This window comes from Bufo gargarizans, chromosome 5 (assembly GCF_014858855.1).
Source record: "Bufo gargarizans isolate SCDJY-AF-19 chromosome 5, ASM1485885v1, whole genome shotgun sequence".
NCBI lineage: Eukaryota > Metazoa > Chordata > Amphibia > Anura > Bufonidae > Bufo > Bufo gargarizans.
In genome coordinates, this window is record NC_058084.1 from 91,723,461 (window position 1) to 91,744,037 (window position 20,577).

Here is a 20,577-nt window from a genome sequence, read left to right on the forward strand (position 1 = left end):
TCATATTGATTGAGCACTTGTAACACTATAATAAATATATTTTTTTTATAATTGTGTATTTATTAAATAATATGAAAATGCACATTTACAATAGGATAATGCACAATAGTACAAGGTAAAGAATGAAATACATCACGTTCATATTGATTGAGCACTTGTAACACTATAATAATCAGTGATGAAAAATGAGAGACCGAGCAGAAATATAACAATAAAGTGTACTAATGGAGACTGTGTCTATCTGTAATCAGTCCGTAGAAGGACTACTTAGCGGTGTATCCTAGACAAAAAGACATCAGGTAGTCGCGGAAGAGTCTTAAAGACCCAAAAGCCCAGAGCTTCTCAGCTAGTAATGCTTTACCTAACAAATACCCAAAAGACAAAACAAATAACATAGAGACCTAAGGGGGGGGGGAACACCTCTTTCACATGAGGTTGTTAAGGTTGCCTTGTGGCCCAGTAATTATCCCACAGGTCCCATATGGCGTTGAAGAGTGCTATTTTGTCCTGAAAGATAGCAGTGAAATATTCCATTGTTCGGACCTCCATCACCCTAGCATACAAATCAGAAATCCGTGGCGTTTCGGGGCTTTTCCAAGCTCGGGAGATTAGACAACGAGCTACTGTTAGTATCAATAGTAATAACTTGAGTGTTTTTTAACTTGAATGGGGACCACATTAAGGAGGAAGGACATAGGATCCGGTCGGATTTCAACTCCAAAAACATCACTCAGGAGGGTGCATTGGGGCAGTCCAAGAAAATATGAGGCAATGTACCCCTATGTAAGCCGCATCTCCAGCAGTCTCCCGGGACTACTGGGTTCATTCTATGGAGGAGGCCAGGAGTGTGGTACCAGTACATTAAGATTTTATATTGGTTCTCCCGGTGAAGTACCGATTTCGCTGCCCTCCTCCATGTAAGGTGCCAGAGTGTGTCCGGTAAGGCCCTCCCCAGATACTCCTCCCACCACACCATGTAGGAATGCCTTTGAACCCGATCAGGGAAGGGAGTCAGCAATATGAAGTAAATCTCAGAAATTAGACCTTTCGCATGTACCCCTTCCCTGCAAAGGCGTTCAAAAGGAGTCGAGAGGGAGACTGTGATCCCTGAAAAAATGAACTGAGCGAAGTGACTAATCTGGATATAAAAGTAGTTGGAGGAGGGGGGGGGGAGATCATATTTGGTCTGGAGGGTAGAAAACAGCAAAATGTCCCTAGTGAAGGGGTCCACAATATCTGCAAACCGAAAAACCCTCCGCTGAAACCATGGTCTTGTTGTGGACATGGTAAGACTAGCAGGGAGCGTAGGGTGATACAAGAAGGAGGTCATGGCGGAGTGATTGGAAACCAGAGGGAATTTGCCACTGCACTGCTGCCAGATGCGTCTGGTACAAGCCATGGGCCCTAGGAGATCCTTGGCTGGTAGAGTCCTGTCAGGTTCGGACCATAACATGGAGTTAGGACAGGGGTAGGCAACCTCCGGCACTCCAGCTGTTGTGAAACTACAACTCCCAGCATGCATACTGATTCTGCTCTTCTAAGAACTCATAGAAATGAATGAAGCATGCTGGGAATTGTAGTTTCACAACAGCTGGAGTGCCGAAGGTTGCTGATCCCTGAGTTAGGATGTACAGGAGCTAGTTAGAGTCTTTCTACCTGCATCCAGACAGAGTATGGGTGCACGGAAGCCCAGGCTGTGACAGAACATAGCTGGGCCGCCCAGTAATATTTGGACAGATCCGGTACCCCTAGTCCACCCTGATGCCTACTAGATAGAAGGACTGACCGTGGGATTCTATGACGCCTTCCCGCCCATATGAATCTAAGGAGGTGAGATTGAGTGGATCTCAGATCTTTGAGGGAAACTATAATCGTTAAAAGGTCTCAAAAAGATAGAGAAGCTTGGGCAAGATCGTCATTTTAGTCGCAGCAATATGTCCCGTGGGAGAGCGTGCCACTTATCCAGAAAACCCCTGATCTCTGCATATATACGTGGGAAGTTAGCTTTATAAAGTTCCCTATATCGGGGAGTGAGGTCAACACCCAAATATCGCAGGGAGTCTGTCTTCTAATGGAAAGGGAAGTTAACCATGAGGGAGCCCAGGGGCATCTGAGAAAGATTAAGAGGGAGGGCCTTAGTTTTATGGGTGTTGACCTTATACCCCGAGAGTCGACCAAACTCCTGTAGGATGGAGTGGAGGTTTGGTAGGGAAATATGAAGCTTGGTAAGGGTAAGAAGGATGTCGTCTGCATATAGCGATAGCTTAAACTCCCTGTCCTTGACCATAACACCTCTGATATCTGGGCATGCCCTGATCTTGGCCGCCAGGGGTTCGATACACATGGCAAATAGTAGGGGAGATACCGGGCAGCCTTGTCTCGTCCCGTTAGCAATGCGTATGGGTCGAGATTGAGCATGAGGTAGTTCGATTGTCGCTGTGGGGGAGGAGTATAGGCTACGAATGGCCCTAACAAAGGGACCAGAAAGGCCATAAGCCTGCAAGGTAGCAAAAAGGAAAGGCCAACCTAAACAGTCGAACGCCTTTTCAGCATCTAAACTAAGAAGCAATGCCTCTTTACCCGAGCGAGATAAGACATCTATCAAGTCAATCTTTCTTCGTGTGTTGTCAGCCCCCTGACGACCTGGGAAAAATCCCACCTGGTCTTTGTGAATCAGGGAGGGGAGAAAAACGTTTAGTCGGGAGGCTAGGGCTTTGGTGTAAATCTTAAGGTCTGAATTAAGCAGGGCAATGGGCCTATAATTATGGAATTCGTGCAGATCTCTCCCAGGTTTCGGAATCATCGTGAGATAATAGTGAGACATTGGGGCCTCCTGCATAGGGTCGTATGGTCCGACATTCAGGGAGCGTCCTGGTCAGATCATGCTCCAGTTAGTATTGTTATAGATGACGGAGTTCCTGGCCTACCCAGACCACAATGGAGAATGAACACCTATCTGCTCAAATGTCTGGATAGGGTCAAAGGTATTACAGACACTATGCAGGAATTTTTGGCATTTAATGATCTCCTGACATCAGTGTAAATACTCTTTGGCTCACGCACAAGGCATTTATGAGAGGGGTCCTGCTGCAGCTAGTGGCGAGAGTGAATAGAAACAGATATCAGGCAATACAGGATGCCCTTATTCGCTTGCAAAATGCGGAACAATGTCCTAAAGTAAATAATAATCACATTACGTTAGCATCTCTTCAGGAGTGTAGATCTGCACTGAGAACTATCCTCCTTTGCCGACAAGAACTAGGGATGAAACGGTTACAGTCCAACTTTTATCATGCTGGGGATAGAGCAGGTGCGCTTTTGGCGCACAGGCTGAAAAGTAATAAAGCCGCAGCTAGAATAACAAGCTTAAAATACAAAGATAAAGTATTTACCCACCCACAAGAAATAACTGACGCCTTCGCGTCGTACTATTCCTCCCTATATAATCTGCGGGCGGACGGTAACACTGAACATCCATCCGCGTATCTGGACTCCCTTAAGTTACCCAGAGTCTCTGAACATGAACTATGCGGTCTTAATAGGCCATTCACCCCAGAAGAGATTTTAAAAACCATTAATGCCACTCCGTCTAACAAGGCCCCTGGACCTGACGGTTTTCCAGTGGAATATTATAAAACATTTCACTCAACACTAATCCCCTATTTAACCAAACTGTATAACTCATTTCTGCTATCGGGGAATATCCCCCCAGAAATGCTTAAAGCCACTGTAGTCACTCTGCCTAAGCCAGGGAAATCCCCGGATGCCCCTGAAAACTTCAGACCAATCTCCCTACTGAATGCTGATCTCAAGCTGTTTGCTAAGTTACTCACCACTCATCTCAGCACTGTATTACCAGCCCTGATTAATCAGGATCAGGTTGGCTTTGTGCCAGGAAGACAGTGCAAGGATGGTACTAGGAAAATGATAGACCTAATCCAAATTGCAGGTTGGTCCATGGCCCCCACGATCTTTGTATCCTTAGACGCTGAAAAAGCGTTTGACAGAGTGCACTAGGGGTTCCTGGACCAGACTCTCAGGAAATTTGGGTTTGAGGGCCATTTCCTGCAAGCTATATTGGGGCTATACACGGTGCCCAGCGCGAACGTTCTAGCTTTAGGTTTTTTGTCTGCCCCTTTCTCAATTACCAATGGGACTAGGCAGGGGTGCCCGCTGTCAGCCCTGATATTTGCGCTAGTGATGGAACCTATGGCTGAGAAAATGCGTAGCTGTGCGCGGATGTCAGGGATTGCAGTGGGGAAGTATTCGCACTGCATTGGATTGTATGCTGATGATGTCATTCTGACGCTCGCTAACCCTTTAATCTCATTACCAGCTGCACTAGAAATTTTGGACCAGTATTCATCCGTATCATATTATAAGCTGAATGTTAGTAAAACCAATGTACTCTCAATTAATGTACCTGCTATCATGCATCAAGACCTTGGTGAAAGGTATCCTTTCAACTGGGCATCTGAATCGATAAGATATTTGGGAGTGGAGCTATCCAGCTCATTACCAGGCATGATTTCGCTTAATCATAAGCTATTAAGGTCTGAACTGCAAAAAGACTACTCCAAATTTGGCAAAGGGGTACTTTCATGGATAGCTAAAATTAGCATAGTAAAGATGCTGGTGCTCCCAAAGATCTTGTACATATTCAGATGTATCCTGTTGAAATTCCCTAGGGCTTATATTAAACAGTTGCAGGATGACATGATGGGGTTCATATGGGGAGGTTCTCATCCCAGGATCAGTAAAAGTGTGTTATTTTCAGCTCTCAGGAAAGGGGGATTGGGGGTTCCTGACCTCTACAGTTATTATTTGCCCAACTTATTGGATCAGTTAATGGAATGGTGGTCCCCATCCTCACCACATAAATGGTTAACAATTGAGGAGGTTTATGTTAAGAGGAGATCTTTGAAGTCGCTGCTGGCAGCATATTTACTGAAACCTTTTGTTTTCCCCTTGCCACTAGATACGATGCAAGCTTCTATATTTGCCTGGGCCCATGCATTCAAAAATAAAACACCCTTCTCTATAGAGAAGAAGCAGTTTTCTTTTATCAGTCATTGAGTACCACATCCCCACGCTTCAACTTACCGGTTCGCTAAATTGTGGGATAGATACTTTGGGGAGCCTGTTTGAGCATTCTGTCTTACGTTCCTTTGAGTCTTTGCATTCTAGCTTTAACTTACCTAACTCTGTATTTTACTAGTATCTTCAGATTCGTCACTTTCTTTCATCACTCACTTTAGATATAGAAGTAAATGAGCGAGATCCACTTAGCAAGATTCTCAGTTTGGGTGCCCATCCTTACTCCAGCCTCTCTTATTGGTATTCTCTTATGCAATCATCAGAAGGAGAAAATAAAAAGCTCTTCATGTCCAGGTGGGAGACTGAAATGGGGAAAGAATTTACGCTAGATGAATGGATTGACGCCTTATTTTGGTCCATCAAATCCTCATAATGCATAAACCATGCTGAGCAAAACAGAAAAATCCAATTGAGATGGTACCTCACTCCAAACAGATTAGCTCATACCAATCCAGAATATTCACCATTGTGTTGGAGAGGGTGCGGTCAGGTTGGTACGCCGTATCATATATGGTGGAGCTGCACTGCCTTAACTCATTTCTGGGCGTCAGTGTCAAAAATAATAGAAGAGGTTACAGGGATCAAGGGGATACTGACCCCGGAGTTGGCGATTCTTAGCATTGGTCTAGGGGACATACCTAATGATAGCTAAAAAAGTGATTGCTCGTCAATGGAAAGGTTTACAGTCCCTATAAAGCTAGCGAAGTCGTTGGTTTGGTTAATTACCATATGCAGTGGGAGTTCACCTTTGCCTCCTCTATGAAAAATAGAATAGCAACACACATCACATGGTTACTTTGGTTGTCCAGCACATATGCGGTTCCACTCCCGCACTACCTGCTTTAGATTTCAGGTATACATATAATGTACACTTGCGCTTGAGACGTATTTCCTTGCTATACTGTGTAAGAAGCGCTAGACCTAGTGCTTATACTTATGGCACATGCTGCATACTCTGATTGTATATTTTAGTATACACATTTTGGTACCTTCTGTTATTCTTTGTTTTGTATGTAATATTATTTATGTTCAGTATGCATAATTTGTAAACTGTCTCCTTTATAATATACCACTCAATAAAAATTGTTGATAAAAAAAAAAAAAAAGAGTGAGACATTGGGGAAGGTACTGCGTTACGAGCTAGAAAATTATTAAAAAGGGTTACAAAGTGAGGGATTAGTTCAGTCTTAAAAGTCTTATAATATTTGTATGAAAAAGCCATCAGGCCCTGGGGATTTACCCTCAGGTAGATGGTCCACCACTTCCCCAATCTATTCCGGCATGATCGGACTATTAAGGGTGGCAAGATCAGAAGTTGAATAAAAAGTAATGCAAACCAGCGGCTCAACCTATAGACCGAACGGATGTGGGTGCTCACCTCTCGGTCTACCCAGACCGCACGGTAGACAAAATTAAGCAATAGAATTAGAGGGGCACTCCATATAAGGGAACAGGAAACGGTAGTGAAGATTAATATTTAATCTAATAACATGGCATCAGACAATTATGAATAAAAGACATCCATATAAACTAGCAATTAAAATGGAGAATAAATGAAACAATTAAATATATCTCCAAAGGGTATAAAATAAACAAAAGTCCAAGGATCAGGGTCCTGAAGATGGCTAGATGGTGGTAAAGGTTCAAAAGTTCATATATATGAACACTCCCCACAGTAAAAGTCAGTCCCAGCAGGTGTCAATGCACCTAGATACGGCTCCAAATGACAATGTCTGCAGCGTCAGATAGCAGGTATAGCACACTCTCCAACTCCAACCTTCTAGTATAGGAGGAAAATGGTTGTATCCAATCCTAAGGAGAGTCTCTTTTCAAATATTGTAACAAAAATGTAACGGAACGTCTCTTACCCTCTGCCGTCCCTGGATTCAATGAAGTGAGTCAGAGACACAACCGATCACAGCTCAACGCGGCGTCCCACGTGGTATGGAGTCTGAACGTGACGTCTCACGTGACTCCCCGGCTGAGGCAAAGGTTGACATATTTGTTTTTCCTTGTAAGCACCACATCGATAAGAGATTCACTGTGCAGGTCACCCCGACCGACGTTGTTTCTTCTCGGTCACTTGTAGTTACTTGGGGGGAAATCGCTCACTGTCCTAACAAGCCCAAACGCGTTTCAGGGAATACACCCCTTCATCAGTGGTAGAGACAGTGAGCATTTGGCAGCATTTTATATCCTCCCAGGAGACCAGCCATGGGTAGGGCTGTTCTAATTGGGGCATCCTGAAAGCCCGGTATGGAGTCCAATTATCATCAATCTCCCAAGCCATATAGTGGATCTGATCATACAAAACTACCATCAAAGATAGTACAAACATATTAGAAAACATAACAATATGAATGTCATAAAACCATATAAACACACGGAAGACGCATATGTAATCACATGCGTCTTGATGTATCTTCCATATCCTTTCTCAACTGAAAAAATACAATATTTTAGTTCAGTCTTAAAAGTCTTATAATATTTGTACGAAAAGCCATCAGGCCCTGGGGATTTACCCTCAGGTAGATGGTCCACCACTTCCCCAATCTATTCTGGCATGATCGGACTATTAAGGGTGGCAAGATCAGAAGTTGATAGGGTAGGAAGGTGACAGCATGCCAAATAAGACCGGAGTGTACTATCTCATCTGAGGGGAGGTCGGAGGGTAAATTGTACAGGGAAGAGTAGTAGGTAGAGAACCTCTCTGCTATCACTCTGGGGTCATAGTGGATTGTTCCATCAGCCTCCCTAATAGCACTCGGACCCGTTTGGGAATTGTGATTCCTGAGTTATCTGGCCAGAACAGTGTGAGGTTTGTTCCTCCAAGCATAATAACGCTGTCGTGTGTAAAGTAATAACTTGCTGACATGACATAAAGCTAGACTCTTCAATTGGGCCCTGGTATCAACAATTCGTCTGAGTGTGCACCGGGAGGGGTGAGCAGCCATCTTGTCTTCTAGTGTTCGCAAGCGAGACGTAAGGGTCTTGACCAAAGCAGTCGAGTCCTTTAATTTTGATCTTATTGCAATACAATGTCCCCTCATGACCTCTTTATGTGCCTCCCACAAAGATCGGACATCCCCTACTGATCCCTCATTTAGTTAAAAGTATGTTTTCAGGTGTTCGCGGAGTTCCTCCCTAATGATAGGCTGCTTCAAGAGGGAGTCATTAAGTCTCCAGTGGCAATGGCGAACATGGCCCGACTCACTACTAATGTCCACTAGTACAGGAGCATGGTCTGACCAGGTGATTTGACCCATGTCCGCTCCTTTCAATATTCTGAGGGTCGAGATGGTACCAAAGAGGTAATCAATACGGGTGTGTGAACCATGTGGCGCAGAGTAAAAGGAGAAAGACCTATCAGTGGAATAAGTGAGACGCCCGAGGTCATACAGGGAGTATTTCTGCACCAGTTTACGAAAGTCCCTGGCTAAGCGCTGCTGTGTCGAATGTATTGGTCTGCCCGGGAGGGCCAGGCGATACATTGATTCAGAGAACACTGCATTAAAGTCCCCACCTAGGAGGACCAGGGGCTCCGAAGAGTCCACTCCCTCAACAAAAACCTTGTGGAAGATTCCGCCGAGAAAGCGGATCTGGGAAGTGTTTGGGGCATAAATGTTACATAAGGTGATGGGTTTATCTGCTAAACGTCAACGGAGAATAATATAATGCCTGTGAGTATGTGATGATATATAATATATGTAGGGTATAGCTCACCGAGCGAGTCCGTATACGTCAGTGGCTTCGCACTAGTTGGACAATGGATCAAAGGCAAAACTGAGGTACACGATCTCCACAGGGAAGAAAGTTCAGGCACCTACAACAGGAGAAAGAATACAAGGGGGGGGGGGGGGAGACAGGACGAGACAACACAAGAACAGACAAACAGATAGCAGTAAACAACTATTCCCGGGGATATAATCCCTGCTAGGGCCAAATAAGAAGCCCCTTTGGGGGTGTAAGTGTCAGAGACCAACAAATTGAGGCTGGCCAAGGAGCCAACTGCAAGTATCTGAGAGAAAAGAAAACAAGTAACAACGAGGTGGGCCCTTCAGATAGCTTGCACCGTAATGTAGCAACAAGAAAGCAATAACTGGCTTAACAGAGGTAATAAACGACCATTATGGGGGCCCATCAGAGACCGTCGATCCTGAGGGCGAGAAGTATTAAGGGCAAAGTTCCGGATGACTAAGTCCTCCAATCCATTGGCGGTCAGGCAGATGGACGATGCCCTGATGACAGAGGAGACCGCGGAGAAGAGGATGCACTTGGACCAGGCCTTCTTTTCCTGGTTACAGGAGACCAAATGCGTGGTGGCGGAAGCGCTGGAGACCCAAACTTCCAATCTGACATGTCGGGGATAGGAATTCCGAGTGATTCGGATATTATTCCGGCGGCCTCGGTTATCCAAGTCCTCTAAATGCCGTCTCATGCCCCTGAGCACTGCCGTTTGGGCAGAAATGGATACATGAAGAGTGGATATATATTGCCTGGTGTCATCATGGGCATTTTCCAGGGAGTCAACCCATATCAGTGCTAACTGCCGCAATTTCAGCTCTTCAGGCTTCTGTAACTTCAAAGATAATAACCCGAAAGTCCTCTTTTGTAGGAAAACGGCTAAAATAGCTCGCCCAGGGCTGTGGAGGTTCAGACAGGGGTGGGGGGTCCATAACAGCAAGTGATGAAGGGCTTGGAGATGTGGCCCAGATATCAGAAGGGAGGAGAGCTGCTGTCTCCTTGATCCAGCAATGGTGGGGCTAGGGACTGCTTATTTTGCCAGGGCTCATGCAAGGATCCCCTAGGGTAATATCTCGCCCCCTAACATGAGCCACAGTACCTTTAAGTGATTTCGCCCCCTGAGAGGTGAGTCCAGGAGCCATCACGGCGGGATCCCTCCTTCCAGCAGCGGCTGGCCGAAAATCAGCCGGTGAGAGCCCCAGCTCAGAGGATCCATGCGAGGACACCGCCAGCGTTAATTCAATCCCTTGGAGAGCTCCAGAGGTTTGCAGCGCTGGATCACTCTCCCTGCTCAGAGCGCGGGAGTCAGACGGGGGAAGGGAGGAATGGCGGGAGGCCCTCTGTGCCTTGGTGCTGTGCGGTGGAAGCGTAGGACCCGGAGCGTGATCCCAGCACTGTTCAAGAGTCCTGGCAGGTGAGGGGGATCGGGGAGGGAGAGGGGTCTTCTTGAGAGCCACTTTTTTCCCCATAAGAGCCGGAACAGAGGAGTCGCTAGCCAGAAAGCTGCGGTGCGGGCAGGAGCTGGTCTTTCAGACGGCCATCTCAGTCAGCGTCCGGACACGCCCCCCATCAGATATATATTATATATCAAAATGACATGATATTGTTGCATGCTAACAGGACTAGAGCCGCTTAAGAGACTCCATACATTCTTTTCTACTTTTCCTCTTTCACACGGGCGATGCGGGTGTGTTGCGGGAAAATGTGCGATTTTTCTCCACGAGTGCAAAGCGTTTTAATGCATTTTGCACATGCGTGAGATAAATCGGCATGTTTGGAACCCAGACTTCTTCACAGAAGTTTGGGTTTGGGATCGGTGTTGTGTAAATTTTATTATTTCCCCTTATAACATGGTTATAAGAGAAAATAATAGCATTCTTAATACAGAATGCTAAGTAAATTAGGGATGGAGGGGTTAATTATTATTTTTTTTAACTCACCTCATCCACTTGTTCACGCAGCCCAGCTTGTCTTCTTTCTTCCTCTTTGAGGACCTGGGAGAAAAGGACCTTTGGTGACGTCACTGCGCTCATCACATGGTCCATTACCATGTTGATGGACAATGTGATGAGTGCAGTGACCTCACCAAAGGTCCTTTTCCTCCCAGGTCCTCAAAGAAGAAAAATGAAGATGAGCCGGGCTGCGCGAACAAGTGAATGAGATGAGTTTAATCTTTATTTTTTTTAACCCTTCTGTAGCGGAGTAATATTATAATCCACGGTGTCTCCGCTGGTAGTACTATCCAGCATACAAGATACAGGTAGCGTAAGTATAATCCCTTTGTCCCAAGAACTGGCCGACACAGTCTGGGAGTCAACAACCTTTTATTAAAATGTAAATGTTTATATACAAGTCCCCATGCAAGGGGTTTCCCCATGCACGGGGTTTCCATAATGGCATTCCAGGGGTTTTCCCCTGTGGACTCTGTGGAAAACTTAACCTGCTATGCTATTCCCTCATTGTTCGTTACTTGTAAGACAAAAGTAATCAGGGACCCGCCTAACTCTCGTCTGGCTATTCAGCAGAAACAGAGTGGCTACAATGTCAATTGGGTTATCCCTCAGCTGAGGGGGGAGGGGATGTGTGACATACACATCTGTTCGTGAAACTAGCATATGAATGCCCTCAGTCTTGTACAGTGTAAAATTGACACATGAACCTGAGTCTTTGATATCCTGAAGTGGCTAGGTTTGCCACACCCTCCATTCCTAATTTACTTAGCATTCTGTATTAAAGGGGTTGTCCCACTTCATAAAATAGGTTTTATCTAATCTATTTACCCCCACACAACATATCTTCCTATCCATGTTATTATCCAAAAGCTACCTTTCATTCAAAAAATCATGTAAAGCGATTCCTTTGTTGTTTTCTGTATCCCATGGATACGGCCTCTTTCGTCCGGCCGCATCGCTGTGCCGCGCCTGCGCACAACGGCTGAACAAGTACTCGGGCCGCCTCTCCATTCCTACAAGTACGCGCACGCCCGCGCATGCGCAAATACAGCAGGCGGGTGCCGGAATCAAATAGCCGGCACCCGACCTCTATGACAGGGAGCGGGACCTTAGGGGTTAACTGCCGCTGATCGCAGCCCCCTATCATAGAGGTCGGGTGCCGGCTATTTCACTCCGGCACCCACCTCCTGCATTTGTATTAACATTGGTGGCGCAGTGCGCCCCCCCCCCCCAGTATAATATACATTCAGTGCGGCCACCCCCCCCCCAGTATAATATACATTCAGTGCGGCCACCCCCCCCCCAGTATAATATACATTCAGTGCGGCCACCCCCCCCAGTATAATATACATTCAGTGCGGCCACCCCCCCCCCAGTATAATATACATTCAGTGCGGACCCCCCCAGTATAATATACATTGGTGGCGCAGTGGGAAGTGCCAATGAGGGTTAAAAAAATAAATAAAAAATTAACTCACCTCCTCCAATTGTTCGCGCAGCTGCCGGTCTCCTGTTCTATCTTTAGGACCTGTGAAAGGACCTTTGGTGACGTCACTGAGCTAATCACATGGTCCATTACCATGGTGATGGATCATATGATGTACCATGTGATGACCACAGTGATGTCACCAAAGGTCCTTTCACAGGTCCTAAAGATAGAACAGGAGACCGGCAGCTGCGCGAACAATTGGAGGAGGTGAGTTAATTTTTTATTTATTTTTTTAACCCTCATTGGCACTTCCCACTGCGCCACCAATGTATATTATACTGGGGGGGTCCGCACTGAATGTATATTATACTGGGGGGGGGGTGGCCGCACTGAATGTATATTATACTGGGGGGGGTGGCCGCACTGAATGTATATTATACTGGGGGGGGGGGGTGGCCGCACTGAATGTATATTATACTGGGGGGGGGGTGGCCGCACTGAATGTATATTATACTGGGGGGGGGGTGGCCGCACTGAATGTATATTATACTGGGGGGGGGGCGGCCGCACTGAATGTATATTATACTGGGGGGGGGGGGCGCACTAAATGTATATTATACTGGGGGGGGGGGGGCCGCACTCAATGTTTATTATACTGGGGGGGGGCGGGACCTCACATACGGCTCCATGTGGATGACCTCATACACATGAACGAGCACGCAGGGTGAGTCATGAGGAGGCGTGGCCTTCACTCAACTGCCTGAGAACCAGGAAGTTATCAGGACATCTACTGCTGATAAGATTAAAAAAGCAAAGTGGGACAACCCCTTTAAGAATGCTATTATTTTCCCTTATAACCATGTTTTAAGGGAAAATAATAAAGATCTGGTCCCCATCCCGATCGTCACCTGGCAACCATGCCTGAAAATCGCACCGCATCCGCACTTGCTTGCGGATGCTTGCGATTTTCACGCAGCCCCATTCACTTCTATGGGGCCTGCGTTGCGTGAAAAACACACAATATAGAGCATGCTGCAATTTTCACGCTACGCACAAATGATGCGTGAAAATTACCGGTCGTGCACAGCCCCATAGAAATGAATGGGTCCGGATTCAGTACGGGTGCAATGCGTTCACCTCACGCATTGCACCCGTGCCGAAAACTCGCCCGTGTGAAAGGGGCCTTAAAATCCTGATCAGAGGCTAACCAGCAAATCTTTTAAGGACACTCAGAAGAGTGGTATGGCAAGCTTCTAGTGCATGACTATATAAGGAGCATAGTTTATGCTGCTATATGTGATGCCATTGCCATGGAGGATCAGTCTGGTGACTGTTTTTCCTCTAGTACTAAAAGCAATACATCTCTCATAGCCATAATTTTATTTGACCCAACAGTGTGTGGGTTATTATACTCATGTAGATAAATTATGGAAAAATCTTGTTGTTTCAGTAAACCAACCATGTCAACCTTCAGTAGGTGGTTCATACTACTACCATTATTACAAGGATGGTCTCATGCATCAAAAAAAAAAAAACTTAAGGGCTTGTTCACACAAACGTGCCGTATTTTGCAGATCCGCAAAACACGGATGCCGCCCGTGTCTCTTCCGCAATTAACGGAACGGACGGCCTTTTATAGAAATGCCTATTCTTGTGCTTAAAACGGACAAGAATAGGACATAACTCATAATTTTTGCGGGGCCACGGAATGGAGCAACGGATGCTGACAGCACACACAGTGCTGTCCGCTTCTTTTGTGGCCCCATTGAAGTAAATGGGTCCGCACCCGAGCTGCAAAAAAAGCGGCTCGGATGCAGAACTAAACCACAGTCGTGTCAATGAGCCCTAAGTCAGACCAGATGGTCTGTTAAAAAATTTTTCTTCCTCCAGAAATAAAGTTTTCTGGATGGTGTACACCTCTCAATTGACACAAGGGTTGAGAATATTGCTAGCCCTTTTACATTTAAAACCCAGTTTACTGAATTATCTGCTTCCTCTCAGTATTGGTTCATATACTCTAACGAGTTATTCTCCAGAGTCATTCTAACCTGTTTCTCTGTGGAAAACCCACCAAAACAAAAATATATATTAGCCTCTGAGCCCTTGGAGGACTACTTTAGGTAGCTCTCTACAATGTGGTCAAATAGCAGTTATGTTTCAGGTACTGGATTATTGAGATCCTTAAATTGCTTCTGGAATCCGTTAGGCTAAGGTCTCTACCATTTTTCAGCTCATATGGATGCTTCCTTGGTAATATTAATCAGCTGATCTCCTTTCACTTCTACATGGTGACAACTATTCAGGAAATACTTCTCAGTAAGGCCTCATGCACACGACCGTTGTTGTGTTCCGTTGTGCAAAATGGGGCACCTTATATATAGTGTTCAAGGGCAGAGAATTGCCCATATGTTGAATAATGCTTTCCATCTAATGCTTTCCATCTGGCCATGACATCTACCAAGACAGAGATCCTAGTCTCGTCAACAGTGGATCTATACTTTGCTAATGGTATTGCCAGACTTTACTCCAAAGGATTATTCTATAGTATCTGTAATCAGGTCTTTTCCTTCTAGTGTTACTAGCTGTCCTCTAATCTCCATACTCTAGATCTTTCCGGATGTCCTGAGATCTATTGAGCCTGGAGTAAAGAGATCATGACGGTTGAGAATTTATTATTTCTGGAAGTAACAATAAGCTTAAAAACTGGCATTAGACTGGCATTCTTTGTTCAGAACTCAGATCCGCCTAATTTTTTAAGGGCCCTTTATATACCAGTGGCCACCTCTTGGGCTGATGAAATCTGATCCTGCTGGATCAGATTTTTGCATGTAGCTTGCACTGTATTTTGAATATGTTTCTCAGAAAAGACTGCTCTGTGGCGGTATATTAGAGTTGAGCGAACGTACCTTTTGGCAGGTTCAAGTTTGGGGTTTAAGTGAATTACGTAATTGAGTCTGTTCTCATGGAATCCATCATGTAATTCAATGCCGGCTTGCTGCATAATACAAGTGTATGGCCAGCCCCTAGTGTTCCGTTCTGCTGGCCATACACTTGTATTATGACAGAATGCCTCTAAAGGCATTCCGTTTGGCATGCCGGCATTGAATTACGCTCTGGATTTCGAGAGAATAGAATCCATTACGTAATTCACTTAAACCCTGAACTCGAACCTGCCAAAAGGCTAATGACTAAATTAGGTAAAAATAATAATAATTGGATCTAATTAAAAATATTCTTGTTCCCCGTTTCTCATTAATCCATGTCAACTAGGTTTTAGTACTAACTGTTATTCCACAAAAAAACAAACAAAAATACAAACTGTAATGGCAGCAAAGGACCCGGCTCACCTGCTTAGTCTAAAAACCAAAACGGAGTTTGACACAGTCTCTTGGCCTTTTTCACTATCTGCTTGGCAAAATAGGGAATTAACCCTACCTTTTTCCCATTTTTGACCCACATACGAGAATAAACTTACACTTCTTATAATAAATGGTAAATTATTTTCCTGCCCATTGACCTCTTTTGTAAAACCATCAAGGCTATCCACCTCTCCACATTAATTGTCTACTGACCCCTTTATATTTCGCCTACTTTGTACTACTACTTTAATTGGAATTTAACTAGAACGCACAGAACTGTAGATCACTGTTTTTGCGGATGAGCTCCTTCTCATGATTTTCTAATCTGCTACCTGTACCTTATTATTTATTTTAACCTAGGCAAATGCAAAGCCCTTATATTAACACCTTCAGGGCCCTGCCATTTTTCACCTTAAGAACCAGGCCATTTTTAGCAAATATGACATGTGTCAGTTTATTTGGTGATAACTTTAAAACACTTTCACTTATCCAGGCCATTCTGAGATTGTTTTCTCATCACATATTGTACTTCATGACAGTGGTAAAACCGAGTACAAAAATGTCTTTTTTATTTATTAAAAAAATGCCAAGTTTGTATCAGAACCGCAAGCTAGGAAGTTTTTATGACCGCAGTATAGTGTCAATATGCGGATAAATTGTTGCGCACTGAGCAACAATTTATCCGCATATTAACACCATACTGCAGTCATAAAAACTTCCTAGCTTGCGGTTCCAATACAACGCTAGACCAAAGTGTGTACGACATATAGGCTGCTACCAATTTAGCGGTAACATCAGATGCGCTAATAAGAACACAATTTGAAATACCTATTTCATTCCGACAGGAACATACAGTGGGATGCGAAAGTTTGGGCAACCTTGTTAATCGTCATAATTTTCCTGTATAAATCGTTGGTTGTTACGATAAAAAATGTCAGTTAAATATATCATATAGGAGACACACACAGTGATATTTGAGAAGTGAAATGAAGTTTATTGGATTTACAGAAAATGTGCTATAATAGTTTTAACAAAACTAGGCAGGTGCATACATTTGGGCACTGTTGTCATTTTATTGATTCCAAAACCTTTAGAACTAATTATTGGAACTCAAATTGGCTTGGTAAGCTCAGTGACCCCTGACCTAGATACACAGGTGAATCCAATTATGAGAAACAGTATTTAAGGGGGTCAATTGTAAGTTTCCCTCCTCTTTTAATTTTCTCTAAAGAGTAGCAACATGGGGGTCTCAAAACAACTCTCAAATGACCTGAAGACAAAGATTGTTCACCATCATGGTTTAGGGGAAAGATACAGAAAGCTGTCTCAGAGATTTCAGCTGTCTGTTTCCACAGTTAGGAACATATTGAGGAAATGGAAGACCACAGGCTCAGTTCAAGTTAAGGCTCGAAGTGGCAGACCAAGAAATATCTCGGATAGACAGAAGCGACGAATGGTGAGAACAGTCAGAGTCAACCCACAGACCAGCACCAAAGACCTACAACATCATCTTGCTGCAGATGGAGTCACTGTGCATCGTTTAAGCATTCGGCGCACTTTACACAAGGAGATGCTGTATGTGAGAGTGATGCACAGGAAGCCTTTTCTCTGCCCACAGCACAAAAAGTGCCGCTTGAGATGGGCTAAAGCACATTAGGACAAGCCAGCTTCATTTTGGAATAAGGTGCTGGGGACTGATGAAACTAAAATTTAGTTATTTGGCCATAACAAGGGGCGTTATGCATGGAGAAAAAAGAACACAGCATTCCAAGAAAAACACCTGCTACCTACAGCAAAATATAGTGGTGGTTCCATCATGCTGTGGGGCTGTGTGGCCAGTGCAGGGACTGGGAATCTTGTCAAAGTTGAGGGACGCATGGATTCCACTCAGTATCAGCAGATTCTGGAGACCAATGTCCAGGAATCAGTGACAAAGCTGAAGCTGCGCCGGGGCTGGATCTTTCAACAAGACAACGACCCTAAACACTGCTCAAAATCCACTAAGGCATTTATGCAGAGGAACAAGTACAACATTCTGGAATGGCCATCTCAGTCCCCAGACCTGAATATAATTTAAAATCTGTGGTGTGACTTAAAGAGAGCTGTCCATGCTCGGAAGCCATCAAACCTGAATGAACTAAAGATGTTTTGTAAAGAGGAATGGTCCAAAATACCTTCAACCAGAATCCAGACTCTCATTGGAACCGTTTAGAGGCTGTAATTTCTGCAAAAGGAGGATCTACTAAATATTGATTTCATTTCTTTTTTGTGGTGCCCAAATTTATGCACCTGCCTAATTTTATTTAAACAATTATAGCACACTTTCTGTAAATCCAATAAATTTCATTTCACTTCTCAAATATCACTGTGTGTGTCTCCTATATGATATATTTAACTGACATTTTTTATCGTAACAACCAACGATTTATACAGGAAAATCATGACGATTAACAAGGTTGCCCAAACTTTCGCATCCCACTGTACCTTGCACCTTATTCCAGAGTGATATCTATTGTTGATATCTATTGTTGTGATATTTTTATCATTGCTGCTTTTTTTTTATCATTGCTGCTTATTTTATTGTTGTCCATTTTATTGACGTCTTTTTTAATTATGTTAGTATTAAATATTGTGCCTGTCCTATGATGTTTTGAGTGTTTGCCCATCCAGTTTTATTGTATTTATTTTGCATGTATTGAATAAGATGATTCAATTTCAGGGTTTTAGCACCTATCCAGAGTGATGGGGGTAAGCCACCCTAATACCATATTCCAATACTCAATATTTATTGCCCTGATTCTGTAGTTTACAGAAATACCCCATATGTGGTTGTAAACTGCTGTATAGGCACACGGCAGGGTGCAGAAGAAAAGGAACGCCATATGGTTTTTGGAAGGCAGATTTCACTGGTATAATTTTAAGCTGCCATGTAACATTTGAAGACCCCCTGATGCACCCCTAGAATAGAAACTCCCAAAAAATTATCCCATTTTGGAAATTTGGTGGCAGTTTTGTTGGTACTATTTTAGGTTTGCTCTATATTACACTTTTTGTGAGGCAAGGTAACAAAAAACAGCTGTTTTGGCACTGTTTTTTTTGTTATTTACAATGTTCATCTGACAGGTTCAATAATGCTTTAAATCAGTTTTATATAATAAAGCATTTAGAAACAAATAATTTTTTTGGTGTCTCCATATTCTGAAAGCCATAGTTTTTTTTTTTCTTTTTGTACGACTGTCTTATGTAGGGTCTAATTTTTTTTAGTATGAGATGATGGTTTGGTACTATTTTAGGGTGCGTATGACTTTTTGATCGCTTGGTATTATACTTTTTGTAATGTAAGGTGACAAAAAATAGCTTTTTTGACACTTTTATATATATTTTTTTTACGGTGTTCACCTGAGGGGTTAGGTCATGTGATATTTTTATATAGCAGGTTCTTGCGGACACAGCGATACCTAATATGTATACTTTTTTTATTTAAGTTTTACACAATAAAAGCATTTGTTTAATAAAAAAAAAAACATTTTTCAGTGTCTACAAATACTGAGAGCCCTAGTTTATTTTTATTTTTGGGGCGATTGTCTTAAGTAGGGTCTCATTTTTTGCGGGATGAGATGACGGTTTGATTGGTACTATTATGGGGTGTGTATGACTTTTTGATCGCTTGCTATTACACTTTTTGTGATGTAAGGAGACAAAAAATGGCTTTTTTGACATCGTTTAATTTTTTTTACAGTATTAACCTGAGGTGTTAGGTCATGTGGTATTTTTATAAAGCAGGTTGTTACTGACGCAGCGATACCTAATATGTATACTTTTTTTATTTATTTTTTATATTTAACAGAATAAAAGCATGTTGGAAACAAAAAAAAATCATGTTTTAGTGTCTCTATAGTCTGAGCCATTTTTTATGACAGTTTTTATTTTATTTTTTTGACGGTGTTCATTTGAGGGGTTAGGTCATGTGATATTTTTATAGAGCCGGTCGATACGGACACGGCGATACTTAATATGTCTACTTTTCTTTTTTCTCTATTTAAAAAAAATATATATTTTTTTTGGGGGAAAAGGACGCTTTTTTTTTAACTTGAAACTTTACATTTTTTTATTAAAAAAAACACTTTTTTTTAACTTTTTACATTTGTCCCACTGTGGGACCTTACCTTTTCAGGGTTTGATCCCTGTTTCAATTCAGTACAATACATTCTGTCAGCGTCTTAGTAGTAAGGAGAGGGAGCGCAAACCTCCCATATGCCAGCGGCATATGAGGGGTTAATCCACCGGCATCGGCGTTATCACCGATGCTGGTGGATGCAGCACGGATCCGGCTGTTACTGATCCGGCTGATCGCAGCAGCGCATATGGGGGGAGGAAGGACCGCAGGACGAGAATGCTCGTCCTGGGGTACAAAGTACCGGCCATTTAGGACGAGCATTCTCGTCCTGGGTCGTTAAGGAGTTAAAGGACCCACCTGTCTCCACATGGGACCTGTCTACTCCCCTACAATGGAACATAAAATCCATTTAATACTTGGGAGTAGACATTACACGGTCACTGATAAATTTATATAATCATATCTCTCGCTATATATCGTCTTGGCTATCTTATACATAAATTGGACTTGCAACTATTTAGCATATGAATAGTTATGCAATTGCATTGTTACTGTTTTGCTCCTAAAAATTCTAACTTAACATTTTTATTATTTTGTAAATCCACCTTTGTTTTTCTAGTTCAGATTTAAGCATGTCTCAGCATGTCAGTGTATATTTCATGGACAGAGGGAAAATTCTAAAAATGGTTAAATTCCCTAGGTTGCTCTACCTATTTCAGTGCCTTTCCCTCTACCTATACCCATGAGATGATAAACACATTAACTTCTTGTACAGGTTGTTTAATTGGGGAGGTGGCAAAGCAAGAATCCATTACCACGTTCTACAACAATCCACATTCAAGCGTGGGGGGGTCCTAACTTTTCTAACATGTTACAATC